At 49.4% G+C, this 14,662-nt stretch overlaps 1 protein-coding gene across 3 annotated transcripts in view; it reads right to left on the bottom strand.

The window, feature by feature from the left end:
* Acsl1 (acyl-CoA synthetase long chain family member 1) overlaps nt 1-13,876 on the bottom strand; it is a 66,243-nt gene extending 52,367 nt beyond the window's left edge. The window contains exon 1 of one of the 3 annotated variants that reach the window (XM_059244913.1): nt 13,757-13,876. The gene's annotated coding sequence lies outside the window, so the exon portion shown is untranslated. Of the gene's footprint in view, nt 1-12,896; nt 13,240-13,756 lie in introns of those variants that run through there. The other 2 variants (XM_059244914.1, XM_059244912.1) reach the window with 2 other exon arrangements.
* Nucleotides 13,877-14,662: the final 786 nt, after the last annotated feature.

The raw sequence follows: 14,662 nt of genomic DNA, 5'->3' as shown, positions 1-14,662 counted from the left end.
ATCTGAACCCAAATGCCCATCACCCGACGAACGAATAAGCAGGTTGTGGCGTACACAGGCATACATATACAACGGATCAGCATCCAGCCTTTCAAAGAAAACCAGGAAACCACCACAACCAAGGTGAGATGAACGAATGGAGAAAACACCAAGCTAAGCGAAATAAGCCAAAGGGAAGGACAAATATGAGCTTATCTACACGAGGTACACAGAATCAGCGATTTCCCAGACAGAAAGTGGAACAGAGGTTACCGGGGGCTGGGGGCAGGAGAGGGACACATGAGCCACATTGCCCAACAGCTGCCGGGGTTTTGTTTGGGGTGATGAAAAGTGTGGGGCTGGACAGTGGTGATGCTTACACAACTCAGTGCCATTGGGCAACCGTACACTTCAAAACAGTTCCAATGGTAACTCTGACGTTAGGTGTGCTTCACCACCAAACGAAAATTCTAAATAATTTATAAGAAGCAGAAATTTGGGAAATAACTGGAAATAAAGGATAAGGAACTGGAGAGCGGAGTTTTGGGGGCCTGGGAGGATGAGTGGTGAACAGTAATAAGAGCGGAGTTTGAGATTGGGAAGTGGTGCCCAAAACTTTCCTCCATGGACAAGATCAGAGGTTTTGGGGTGGCCACACTTGGCTGGGTCTCTGTCCCAGCACCAGAACAGGGACAGGTTCCATGTGTAATGCTGCGTCAGTCCCCGAGTCTGAGCGTCTGCACCTGCCCTTTCTACACCCAGCCTTTCCTAAAGCAAATCTTCCCTCTAGCCTGTGCTGCTCTGCATCTCTCTTCCTCACTCTCTTCCCGAGGCCTGTTTTATGACGTCCAAATCCTACCCGAACAGGTCAGAGGTCACTTTCTCTAACCAATTCTTACAGGATCTCCTCGCTGATAAACAGCTCATCCTCCAGCTGGACTCTAGGGATACTTCCTTTGCAGCCTTTGTGAGTACTTGGTGCTTCCTGCTAGACACTCAGGAAGTATGGTACCTACGGAGCTCCTTCTCTCCCCTCCTACCCTGGTGCTTAATACAGTGCCCAGAGCAAAACAGGTACTTGCTGAATATTCCCTGAGTATTTCCTGACTATCGATCTACTGCAATCCACTGCTAACACAACAGGGACTCTGAAGAGGAAAGAGATAGCCGGGGTGTCCCCACACTTCAGCACCCCTCCTCTCCCTCCCTCCCATCTGAGGAGTCTCAGGTGATGTGGAGTGGCAGGAGAGGCTGGGAGGATGATGACCAGAATCCCCATGCTGCTTTATGTGTCTCCAAACATTTCACTTCCTGAGAAGTTTGTCAACATCAACAGAACAGTCCTGGGGTACTTAAGGATGTGACTCCTCATCAGTTTAAGACGATCAAGGCTGCCCACAGGGGCGCAGATTCTATGGGCAAAGAAGAAAGGAGGTTCCCAGGGTGCCACACCAGGTGAGTTTTCTATGACAAAACAGAATCCTACAAAGCAGAGAAACACATTGGGCTTCTATCCCTGGAGCCGGGGCAGCACAGGGCTGTGGTGAGGAGAGCATGCTCCAGACACTGAGAGGACTGTGTGGGCGGCCCTCTGAGATATAAAGGAAGCTGACTAGAGGACCTGTCCAGCATTTCCCCACAGCGTGCTATTCACAGTCAACACAACATACAGCTCCCACTCCCCTCCCCGCCCCTGCTCCATCCACACAGACACAAAGAGGACCTGTCTGTCTGGAGACTCCTAAGGAAGATACCTAGGTCATGGGAAGGCTTTTATGTAGGACAAACAAGGTTAAACTTGAGTCAGATGTATTGAAGAATGTTCCTAAGGGAAGCAAGATGACTCCATTCGTCTTCATATTTATTTAATACACAGATGAATAACGTCTGACGGGGCAGGGGGTTGTTTTCTTCAGTGGTACAGCCACTGATGAGGCTCTCATGCTCCCCTGAACAAACCCACATTGCTGTAAACGATCCTAATGGAACTCATCGGGTCAGGAAAACACGGGAAAGTAGGGGAGGGGCTGGGTGGGGAGAGGAAGGGGATCCCCGGGAGTGGGAAGGAGACTAAAGAGGGTGGGAGGGATGACTATGATTGCAACATGTTCTGTACATCTATGACAATATCGTAATAAGACCCATCACATATAATTAACACAAGCTGGTAAGACACTTAAGTATCGATCGACTTAACCCTGCTCCATTTCTGTACAGATGTCATAACAAAGCAGGGTGCTTACTGATGACGGCTAGGGAAGGAAGCGGACTTGGACAGGAGGGGCCGCCTCAGTCAATCAGCTTCAGCGGACGCAATGGGTAGACTGACCCAACTCTCCCTGAGGACGCAGACAGAAGAGGCTTCTGAAGATTAAACTTCCGGTCATCAACTGCATCGGACAGGGCACGTCCTGTCAGATGGTACCTGACCCAAGGATGAGTCCTAATTATGTCCACGAGAATGCAGGTTGAGGGGGTGACACCATGGTCTCACCACGCTGGGCAACACAAGTAGAGCCTGTTACTGCGGCAGGTAGAGGAGGAAATAAATTCCCCTGGCTACGAAAATACCCCACAAGGACAGACCCTCCACCTTACAAAGGAAATCAGGAGTGAGAAACCCCACCGTGAGAAGGGAGAGAGCTTAACAAGTGAAGGGACTCCATGTCTCCTACCACAGCCAGGGCAAGAAGAGTCCTCGCTGAGGGCCTGCAGAGAGGAGGAAGTAAGGTCCCTGTGTTTCAGAAAGGGACCTATCCAATCCTCGAGGCCCCCTCAGGGGTTTTGTCCAAAGCCTGTGTCTTCCAGTAGTGACTAGGAAATTGCACAGCATAGAAACGTGGAAAGGATTCCGGACTCAAATGCAAAAGGGTCCCATCCCAGGTCCCGGCTGTGCCCAGAGGAGCTGCATGTCATGAGCAGGGCCCCTACCTGTGTGGGCCCTACAGGCACAAAGAAAGGGGTGGGACCAGTGGGAAACTGCTCCTCTTTGGTCAAAAAAGCCATGTTCCCCCCCCCCCCCAAAGACAAAAGGATGATGGAGTCATCCTGTCAACAAGCTCAAATGAACAGGCTTCTATCCATACCTTGAAACCCCAGGTAACAGGTACTGGAGGAAAACATTAAAAACCACCAATTCTGAGCTGGAGAGATGGCTCAGTGATTAAAAGCATATCAAGTTCTGTTCCCAGAACCACCTGTAACTCCAGCACCATGAGGATCCAATGTCTCTGCCGTGTGGACATATGCAGTCATCTATACATACATAATACAGACAGACAGACAGACAGACAGACACACACACACACACACACACACACACACACACACACACACACACACCCTTCTGGTCTCTGTTAACATCAGCAGTCACCTGCACATACTCACACACAGGCACACAGACACACACCACCACTGCCCTCTATGGACATAGACAGTTACCTGCACATACTTGCATACAGACACTTAGACAGACAGACACTTCTGCCCTCTGTGGACACAGGCAGTCACCTACACATACATGCAGACACACACACACACACACACACACACACACACACACACACCACAACTTAAAAATAAATCATAAAAACCCAGCCGTTCTATGGTAGTAGGCCTGTGTTTAATTATTCATTATTATTTTATTATGCTTTACATTTGGCTTCCCCCCCAGCTTTTTAATTGTAAATGCATAACATAAAATTTGCCCTATCAACCACTAACTATATTTTCAATCAATTCTCAGGATAAACAAGGTATGGCCAGGTTCAGGTTGGTTGATATTCTTTTGTATTTATGTATTTTCTACCTGCTACACAAGGATTTAGGGTGGTAACCTGCCCTTATTAAGGAGTGACAGATGGGTTATAAAGCTCTTCCAGAAAACACAGCTAAGCCTTCCCTGTCTGTCCTGAGCTGGGCCCTGGCGCAGGCCCTCACCAGCCCTGGGAGCAACTTCCACGTAAGTGTCCTTTCAGAGAGGGCCTCATTGCAAACCAAACAATATTGAGGGAACATTGGAGGGACATAAAACTTTGCAAACAGAAGGTCATTGCTAGGACGATGGAGCCCTAACAATGTTTTTTCCACCTTCCACGAGTTCAGGAGAACAGTGGAGACAAACACACCTGCAGGAGTTAAGTCACACACCAGACAGCTGGGGATAACCTCTGGGTAGGAAGAAACGGGTAGGGCTCTGTTGCTGCAAGCACTTGGCAGGTAGAGAACACTATGTATGGGCTGGAGGCCACCAGAGGGCTGCGCAGAGGCCAAGGTGGACCTGGGCCAAATCTAAACAGTCAAAGACAGGTGGGGGTAGGGAGACACCCATGAAAACCATATGGGGAGCAAGGAGGCAGGCAGGAGCCCTGCAAGAGGCAGTTAGGCGCGGGTTAGGAACTGGCAGCCTCAGCGGCCAGGAGACTGGGTTTCTCTCCTAGGACACTATTCCTGTCAGCAGGTTACAGAATAGCTGTTGGAGGCTCATCTTCACCCCGGATGCTTAGTTTACAGAGTCAGTCACGTCCTTGCGGAGGGCCTAGGTCAGTATGGGAGAGAGAAGAGACTCAGTCCTTGTCCTCAAGGAGCCCACAGGGCCCAGCGACTCAGAGGTCACAGCTATCAAATAGCAGTGACCTGGATAAGAAGGCTCAAGAGGGCACAGGTTGGGTAGGGTTACTGACACCTCTTAAAATAGAATAAGGCTCCAGAGTAACCGTCAACGGGAGAAATGGCTTAGCCCAACCCAGTGGGAGTTGCAAACCAAATACAAACAGACTTCCACCCAGGGAAGGCCAGCTACTCCCAAGGTTAGACAAGTCACCTTGGCATTTTAACAGACCTCAACAGGTAACTTAAAAAGCAGAAACCAACAGAATCTTTAAAATATGTTGAAGTTGTGAGGCTCCTTGGAATTGAACGGAACCTTTAAAGAACATGGGCCCCTAGGTCTTTGTGGAAGGGAGCGAGGTTAGGAAAAGCAACAGGCGAAACAGAGGACAGATGAAGCAAGATTTTGCTCATTGTATGAGAAGGCATGAGAGGTATCAGTGACACCATGGGACACGAGCTAAAATTACACAGAGTTCAGGTAACTTTAAGAAGTGACTGGCTTAGGAAAGCTAAAAACAAAACAAATCTAAGTTACAGAAGATTACAGAATACAGACCAATAACCTACTATTTCAAGGAGAGGGAAAAAGAAAAAAAAAAATGCCAAATTTGGTTGTTACCTGTTCGGAATAAACAGGCTACATTAGTTTGGGGATCCTTACATTCCCGTTATAGTTAGTTTAAACTCTTGCTACAAAAGTTCCCATATCTATTCAAGAGTCCACACAGTACAATAACATCACCGTGTACTTTTTACCTTCAGTCAGCGTCGATCACAGCTAACACTTTGCTAATATTGTTTTACTATGCTCTTCTTTTTAAAACGGTTGGAAAGCAAAGCCCACACATCCCGTCACTCAGGAGACACTCTGAGGTGCCAACAGTCCTCTGACTCTATAGGTCTGGAAACTATTTGTGCGGCGGCAGTCAGCCTAACTGGCACACGTAGTCTACCCTGCCAACGGCCCCAAGAGCTAAACAAAGGGAGCCAAGTTAAATGTTGACTTGAAGCAGCCAGTCCAGCGCAATATTTAATTTCCATGCAAGAAAAAGGTCCCGTGTATTCGGTTGGCAAATATTCATTGACCACCCACTATATACCAAGCCAGCCCAAGCCTCAGGAGACGTGGTTGTAAACCACAGAGAAAATAAAGGATCTGTCTAATTAAGGCTTTCACACTAACAAATCAGGAGAACAAAATCCCCAAGCACTCTGGCTTTTACTAACTAACTCCCCTAAAGTCAGACACATTCTGACAAGGCTCGGAACCTAGTTCCAGAGATAAGTTTCAGTTTATATCCCCCTCTGACAAACTGAGTCACCTTTTTAAAAGTGGCCCTCAGAGATCAAATGCCAAGCTGGCAGTTGAGGGGACAACTTTCTGGTTCTCTACTTCTTCTAACACATCCCACTAAGTGATGAATAAATGCACCTGTACATGCTCTCATTCATAAACTATATCCATATCCTCTAAGATAGTTATGGCTATGAATCAAATCTGGGTTTAAAGAAAAACAAAAGGGTGTCTAAAATAGTTCTAATATTTCCATCTTGCACTCTATTACATGGTCTAGCTGCCCCCCAACCCAGAGTAAACGTAACCCCTATTAGAAACGATCCTCTCTGGCACCTGCCTGGTGAGGCGCACCTGTTTCTGCCAGAGCTGCCACCAGTTCCCTCATATGGGCAACAATACATGAGCCCCTAAGAAGCTTGCTGCATCAAAGAACCTGCCAAAGAGACCATAGCATACAGGATAAAGACACCCACCATCACCTGCTGGACAAAAGACGCATGCTGGAGACTGTCACCAGACCACAAGACTGGGTCGGTTGGTCTGTAACAAGGAGAATTAAGGCCACAGAGCCATGCCAGCCTCAGAGGCTGGCCACATTTGAGGAACTCCGCCCTGGGCTGGGAATCCTACAGCTTTACCCTAGCTCCAATGCCAAGTATCCTTACCTTGCTTACACTCTGCATTCCCGAATTCATCTCCAAGTCATGTCATGAAAGAACAAGAGACTGGCACTGTCTGTGGAGGTTAGCCCAGAGCTCTGGACTGCTCAGCTACACCCTCTGGATTTTGGATCTGTCCTCTCCAGGGTGCCTGGTCGGACTGGTGACGTATAAGGTCTCTGTCAGCTCCACATACTATGATGCCTCACATCTTGCCTGAGGTACAATGTGGGTAACTGTCCCACAGAAGGAACAGAGACCTATTTGACCAATGCCGTCCTGGCACAGAAACAAGGCACACCTTTAAAGTAGGAATACCAGGTAAGTGACGACTCCAGTACAGTTATGCAAGATTATCCAGAATTCGACACTAATCTCCCTCTCACATCCTGAGAAGCCCAGAACCACCTGTTTCTCCTCCTCGCTGAACAACAGACAGGAAAGAAACCCCTGAGCTGTGTTCTGAAACCCAAAGTTCACCTCCAGGAAGCGCACCTTGTGGTCCACAGATTTTCAACTCCTTCATCTTAATTGCTAAGATCTAGTTTAGCAGAGCAGATAATGCGTATTATCGTCAGGGGCCATTATCTTAATGTCTCCCAGTTTCCATCAGTCATGAAGACTCTACGAAGGGCCTGTTGGGGTAAGGCACTGTATAAAATGCTGGCTGAGGGACAGCGAGCTGAGGCCACGCTACAGAGGCCCCCAACAGACAAGCTTAAAAAGAGACCTGGGGCCTGACTGTGGAGAGCCGTGACTATTTCTGCTGAGGAAGGATTTGATCAGACCTTGGCTTCAGGAAAAGCAGCTATCCCCCTCTTCCTAGCACCCCGACCCTCTTTTTGTTTTAACTAAGAGCCTTCACCTTCTACGCTGGAGGCGGCAGACTCTAGACTTGGCTGGTGGTGCTGAGAATCAAAACAAGGATCAGGTGCCCGCTGGGTGCTATCGTTCAGAGAGTACATGAGGATGAGCAGACCCTGCCCACTGACTGGCTTTGGGGACACAAGTCAAGGACAATACCTAGTTTCAATAACTCTTCAGGCCAGTCCAGGGCCCAGGAACACTCTGGAAATATGGAAATGACAATGATCAGGTCCCCTTCTCACCTAGAGGTCACAGAATGGTTGAAGTGCTCATATGAGGATGAAAGATACACACACATGCCCAGAAGCATGCAAATCAGAGGCAGAATGCTCACCAAAATATTAAATAACCACTGAAGAAGATGCCCAGTTTCTGAATTACGGGTTGGGACACTTGGGACCACAGGCATTTTTTTTAACTGGTCTAAGTGAACTTCAACATTTTAGCCACCAGCTGGATTGCTGTTGCATCCTGGCTGGGGGTCAGAGAACTCAAGGATCCAAAGTATGAGAGTCTGAAAAGGGAGTTACCTCTGAGCAACAGCTCTCCGAGGAAAAAGGTTGAGAAAATGATCAACATATAGAAAGGCCCATGAAGATACAGACACACAGGGTTTTCGAGGCCTGTGCCTCCTTGCAGGATACAGGCTAGCAACTCAGGTATCTGGACAGCTTGCAGAGTCTTAGGGTGCATAGTTCCTTCAGCCCCAAGCACCTAGTGTCTTGTCCCTAAGTCCCGCTTCATGATCTTTGAGACAGGCAGAGAAAACAGCACCCTAGAGTCAGGATGTAGAAGCCCTTGAAAGGCTAACTAAATAAAGACTTGGGACTGAGGGATTCTGCCCTGGAGTTCTGCTTCAGAAAAAAACTTCCTTCTTTCCTAATCATCATCACCTCCTTCTCTTTTTCACTTTTGAGATGGAGTCTTGTTCTCTAGTCCAGGTTGGCCTGAAATTCACTATGTAGCCCAGCTTGACCTCCAACTCACAGTGGCTCTCCTGCCTCAGCCTCCCGAGGGCTGGGATACCAGGTGCTGTCATGTTCAGATTTGTTTTTGTTTGTTTGTTTGTTTGTTTTCACCTTAACTTTTTGCTGCCTACACTGGAGATAACCGACTGTGAACTTCCTAAGACTGCAAGGCAGAAACAGGTGCATGCTGGGAAGTGCTGGACAGAGAGTAGATTACAATAAGCAGACGAAACCTGCTGACTGCCTGCGTCTCAGGACATTAAGTCAAGGGCAGGCAACCCTAGGGGCCAGTCATTCCTCGAACAGGCATGGGGCTCAGGAACAAAGTCCATATGTGTGTGTGTGTGAGAGAGAGAGATGGCCAGAGGGGAAGGCAGGTTGTGTAACCTTGACTGAGTCATACTCTCCATTCACCACAGCTCCTGCCTCAGTGGGATGAGGAAGCCTGGCTGTTTCGGAGGTCGGGGATTGTCTGAAGAGACGCTGAGGTGCCAAGAGATAGAGGTGACCGTGTGTGGATGGCACCCATGCTCCTCACACCTGCCTTCACCCACGGCTGCCCTGTTGTATCTGCTAGCTCTGTACTTTCAGCAGGAAAGATGCAGAATCACCGAACGATGCCACAGCTCCGAATATGGAGGATTCCACTCTCTTGTCTATTATGTTTTCAACATTACCACTAGACCGTGCCAAGAAGGGGGTAAAAGTGCTCCCCAGATACACAGCAGAGAGCAAACCCATGTGTTACAGTGAGGGGAATCTCTTAGCAAAGCACTTGGCTCCACAGTCTGTGCTAAGCTACGAACCAGTGCCCACTTGCCGTCTCCAATACTCAGGACGTTCACTGATCATGCACCCCCAACTATGCTCCAGGCTTCCAAGACCTAGTTCAAAGGCAGACGATTGTTAATTTTTAATTACTCTTTAATTCTCCAGAAAGTCATAGCTATGCAGTAAATGATCTCAATCACACACTCCACTATGCTGAATCAAGCGGTTACCTCTTGGAACTCCAGTGTGACAAAGAGAACATTCACCACTGAGTGTAAATGAGACACAAGGAACGGACGAAACTGCCTTGTCACTAGATGAGTAGAGAGGAACTTCCCAAGCCTCAGAACCCTAGCTCCAGAGACAGCAGAGGGAAGCATTTGTGAGCACAGGCCCCAAAGCCAGGCAGCAGCCTCGGCTCAAATCCTGCCTTGGGCAACTTAATCTCTTAATAGCACAGAGCAGCAGTTCTCAACCTGTGGGTCAAGATCACTTTTTTTGGGGGGGGTGGGGGTCAAACAACCCTTTCATGGGGGTTGCATATCGGATATCCTGCCTATCAGATATTTACATTACGATTCATAACAGTAGCAAAATTACAGTTATGAAGTAGCAATGACAATAATTCCATGGTTGGGGTCATCACCACATAAGGAACTGTATGAAAAGGTCGCGGCATTAGGAAGAACCACTATCATAGAATCTAAGAGTAGGGCCTGCCTCACAGGGCTGCTGGGGAGGCTAATGAATTAACATCTCTGACGCACCAAGAACAGAATCTATCGGGGAGTACTGGCACTACTGCCCCTCAACTGGTCCTGTTCAGCTGCCCGACGGCTGAGCCTAAAGGAAGAACCCAGTCCTGCAGCGGCTTTCTCCTAATTCGGCTTCATCAGTGGTGGTCTGACCGCGTGGCTCCAGACATGCTCTCCAGCAACAAGCCTGAGTGCAGAGTGCCAATTTCTACAGCAGCCAAAACTCTGCAAATGGGTAGATAATACATTTATCAGAAGTCGCACCCCAAGTGGGGAAACATTCTAAAGGGCAAACCGCACTTCTCTGATGCCCTACCTCCTTTCCATTTATCTTTCCAAACCATGAAATCCTTATTTCAACAGTTTTCCACTAAAACACATGAACCCCAAAGCCCATTAAAACCTATTCATTTATTGTTTTCAAATTAGTTATAAAACCATAAGTAGTTGTTTTTTTTTTTTTTAAGAACATGTTTTATTTTAAACATACATGTGTTTAGAGAAAAGAGCTTGGTAAACCGCTCTGAAGTCAAGAGAAAGAGAGAAATGAATACATTGAAAGGAGTCATCATCAAAACTCACTGAAAACAAACCCAGAAGGATCACTCTGTAAGTTGGGGGATTAAAAGTGACTCGTCAGTCTGGAAAGACGGCCTGGCAGTTAAGAGCATCGGTGGCTCTTCCAGAGGACCTGGGTTTGATTCCCAGGATCCACCAGACAGTCCCCAACCATCTGTTATTCCAGTCCCTGGGGATCCAAGGCCTCCTTCTCAGCTCTGCAGGCACTGCATGAATGTGGTACACAGACATGCATGCATGCAGATTATCCGTACACATAAAATAAAAATAAAGGTTAAATTTTTCTAAATGAATTGTCAAAATGTTCAACTTCAAATGACAATATACGCCTTAAAGTTGTTTTTCAATTGCTTATAAAACTGGAAGAAAATGAACTCAGATGTGCTTTCTTCAAGACTTTTAGTTTTATACGTCCTAGTGTTTAATAACAAGTATGTATCACTTTAATAATATAAAAAAGCAAAAGTACACTTTGATTTAGATATTGAGACAGCTTTCTCATTTTTTACTTAAAACCTGAAGACTGGCAAATAATCCATAAAGAGAACTAACCCAGGTTCCTATGTGAATTCGGCCACTGGTTTTGAAATCTCAGACTTAGGACACAGGGCATACCTTGTTCTCCAGCAGCCCTTCCTATCCTAAGGGAATACAGCCTTCACACACCTCCAGGTTCAAGTGGCATCCCTCCCAGCCAGCCAAGGAACAGGAAAAGGACCACTCTGGGGCAACCCCCAGCCCTCCTCAGCTTGATTCCTCAAAGGTTACAAGTGACTGAATACCACTGCCTCCAACAGTTAAGAAATTATAAACATCAGGATGGATGGACAAAGTAGAAAAAATTAGCACAGCTCATTCACGGGATAGTTTTCTTTCCCTTGTCCATATTACCTATTACCCTAGAATTACACAAACCACAACGTCCTAGGCGTTGACATCCAGCACTTTATGAAGATGAGCCTCTCAGAGCACTATCGCCAACACCGGTAAAACTGCCTCTCCTGCCTAGTTCATCAAGTTCAGCTGCCACTTTTTAGGGCTTGCTTGCATTTTCTTTAAAGTTCTCAGCAGCCCCTCAAGGTACCAGGATGTTGAAACCTAAACCCAAGCACGGCAGCTTCAGATTAGCTCTGCGTACTGAGAACCATCCTCCTGGCCATAATGCCAAAGGTACACCATGACCCTAAAATGTTTGTCCAATTTGGACACGAAGGCCTTCACTAAAAACTCAGGCACCTTAATCTAGCTGGGCCGAACAGTCAGGCTTAAAGAGGGGTTAGGAAACTCCCAGCTGTGAGCTGCCTTAAAGTGAGTTTCCATGTTGCAGCAGCATCATATAAACAAGGCTGTCCATAAAACATTTCTAGTGGTGTAACTCCAGGAGAATTTAGTCATAAGGGACAGTGCATGCAAAGGAGCAATTGGCAAGCTTACCCAACAAGTCAAACTGATCTTACAAACCCTCTGAAATGACTGAGTATAAACGTCTAGAAAGTACTGTAGTTATCCCACAGCCTGGCAAGAAAAAAAAAAAAAAAGGCCACAGGGAGAAAGATAGAAATCTCTACATGTAAATGACAAAACCACCTGCTCCTACCCCTGGCCCCTACTCCAAACACAGAGCCACACTGCACTAGACAGCCACATCAAAACTGAAGATGTGCTAAAGACATTAACACTGACTGTAGCATGCCGGTTTGCACTTACTATTCCACACTTAACTCGGAAACCTGGAGGTAGCTGAAAAGTACCCGTATGGTATAAATAGATAACCTGCCCCTATTTGCACTTGTCATATGCCCATGTGTTAAATGTCAAAACGTGTAAGGCCCAGAGATTTCAGTCAGGCTGCTGCCGTGATAATAAAACACTGACAAAATATAAATAACAGACACAGGAAGGAAATGTGTCAAAATGCTTATAATCGTGGGTGGGGAGGCTAGTCTTGTTTGTTTGTTTAAGTTCCGTCTGTTTACAGTAAATTCAGAAGTGAGTTAAAAGCGTGTTGCTTTGAGTTTTCCTTCACTAGCCACGTAATTGGGGCTCAAGACCTTTTCATCTCAATGCACACCAGAAAGGGACTTCTCAGTTGAACTACAAGAAAGAACATCTTCTAAGATCTGGTCCCGCTTGTTTTCCGCCCTTATCACACCGTGTTTGCTACCGGCTGATGGTTCCTTTCGGCTGTGTTCTCAACCCTGCCCACTGCAGACCACCAGTCCAAACTTTTAAGTTCAGGTGGACTTAACAGTCACAGGCACCTGAAGAGAACCAGAGCAACTACGAGGATCTGGATGATTGTCGTTTGTTTGGGTTATGCTAATAATTTCCATTGGGATAAAAACAGATCGCAGGTTCAAACGTGTCCCAGAAACATAACAAAATGTCAAGTCCTTTAGGGCATACTCACAGTTCAAGATGCTTAAATGTCTCGGCAGGGCATTTTCATAATGGCCATTCTTACCTAGGCTCCATAACCATGATCTTGGGTGGAGTGGAAAGATGGTTTGCAAGCCCTGGCATAACGCACTGATGAGATGGAGTCTCTAGAATCTAAGCCACGTGTTCTTTCAAGTCCTCTATCAGCATTAGCTGTCTATGCTTCAAGGTGAGAAATACCATGTTTGCTCCCTAATTTAAAAAAAATGTAAAGCCGGGTTGCCTAAAATCAATGACTCCATCACTGCTGTGTGCAGTGACTGTGGGCGCTCCTCTTTGGAGACACCGCGAGAATTTCTCCTTATGACATCGGGCTCCCGGGCGCTGCCTCTGACCCTCCTCGAACGCTCGGCGCCGGGGCACGTCACAGAGCTGCACCGGGACAGTCCGTCTCCACGCGCGGTGCGAGCGCGCCTCCTCACAATCCCTGCCTCTGGGGCACCAAGGGAGGAGGCGGCGGAGACACCAGGGGTCCCCGGCCGGCAGGACCACCTCTTGGCCCCTGAGCCCGGGCAGGGCTCCGCTTCCTACCGCCACCCTAGCCCGGGGACCGGTGGCTGCGAGGCGCGCCCGGACTCCCCGGTGCACCGGCCCCGCGCGCGCACGGCCCGCGGGGAACCCAGCTCGGGCACCGGAAGCGGCGGCCGCCCGGGCGGTCCCGGAGCCTCCCGGTGCCGAGGGAAACGAGGCCGCGGAGCCCAGGCCGGGGGCGGGAGGGAAAAAGCGGAACGTCCCGCCGAGCCGCGCGGGGAGGCTCTCGAGTCACGGCCCCGGCTTAGGGGTCGCCTGGGCTGACACGCGCGCGCGGCCCCTCGCAGCTGGCGCACTCACCTTCCTCCGCTGCCCCGGCGGCTCTGCCGGCGGCTGTCACTGCAGTCCACGAACTGCCCCGCGCCGGGTCGCGATGCTATTTAAGGAGCCGCGGCTGCAGCTGCTCCCTGGGCTGCGCCACCGGCGTTGCAGTTGCAGCAGCAGCGGCGGCGGCAGCAGCGGCAGCAGCAGCGGCAGGGCCGGGTGGCTGGTAGTGCGCGTGCCGCGCCGCGCCACCCCGCCCCGCCCCGTCCTCAGGCCCCGCCCCGCCCCATCTCCTGGTGCGGCCGGCTGCCCGCTCCCCCGCCCCCCTCCTCCCCGCCAGCTCCGCCCAGCTCTGGTCGCGCAGGTCGAGCCTGTCCCGCCCCCCCTCAGACCCGCCGCTCCTCTCAGGCCCCGCCCCATCGGCGCCGTTCCCGCCTCTTAAGCCCCGCCCCGTCTGGCCTGTCCCACCTCCTCAGGCCCGCCGCTCCCCTCAGGCCCCGCCCACCAGCTCCAGTCCGTCCCCCCCCTCAGGCCCCGCCTCTTTATTTGTGCTCTTCACCCGCCCCCCTCAAAACCCGGTTCTTCCCCGTCAGGCCCCGCCCAGTCCTGCCGACCCCGCCTCTGAGGCCGCGCGGTGGGCGTGGCCTCTCGCAGGTCCCAGGGCGCCCGTGGCTGTCAGCAAGCAAAAACCACTACCGTCACCCAAACTGCCCTCTAGTTTCACAACGAATCTGAGGCTGGGCAAAGGGTAAACCTGTGTCTCAACTTCAAAGTGTCCTGAACCCTGATAATGTGATGCTTTGGAATGTTGTAGGCGCCCTTTAGCACTTCCGTCCTCAGCAGTCTGCCCGGCGGCTTGCTTCTTGGCATGGCCCTCTGTGGTAGCATCCCTGCTTCAAAGGACCCTGGTGGCCGAAGACTCCCCATCTTTCCTTAGCACCG

This window comes from Peromyscus eremicus, chromosome 17 (genome assembly GCF_949786415.1).
Source record: "Peromyscus eremicus chromosome 17, PerEre_H2_v1, whole genome shotgun sequence".
NCBI classification, from domain to species: Eukaryota; Metazoa; Chordata; class Mammalia; order Rodentia; family Cricetidae; genus Peromyscus; species Peromyscus eremicus.
Note: the sequence above shows the minus strand (reverse complement) of the source record. Positions and strands in the feature narration are given on the sequence as shown.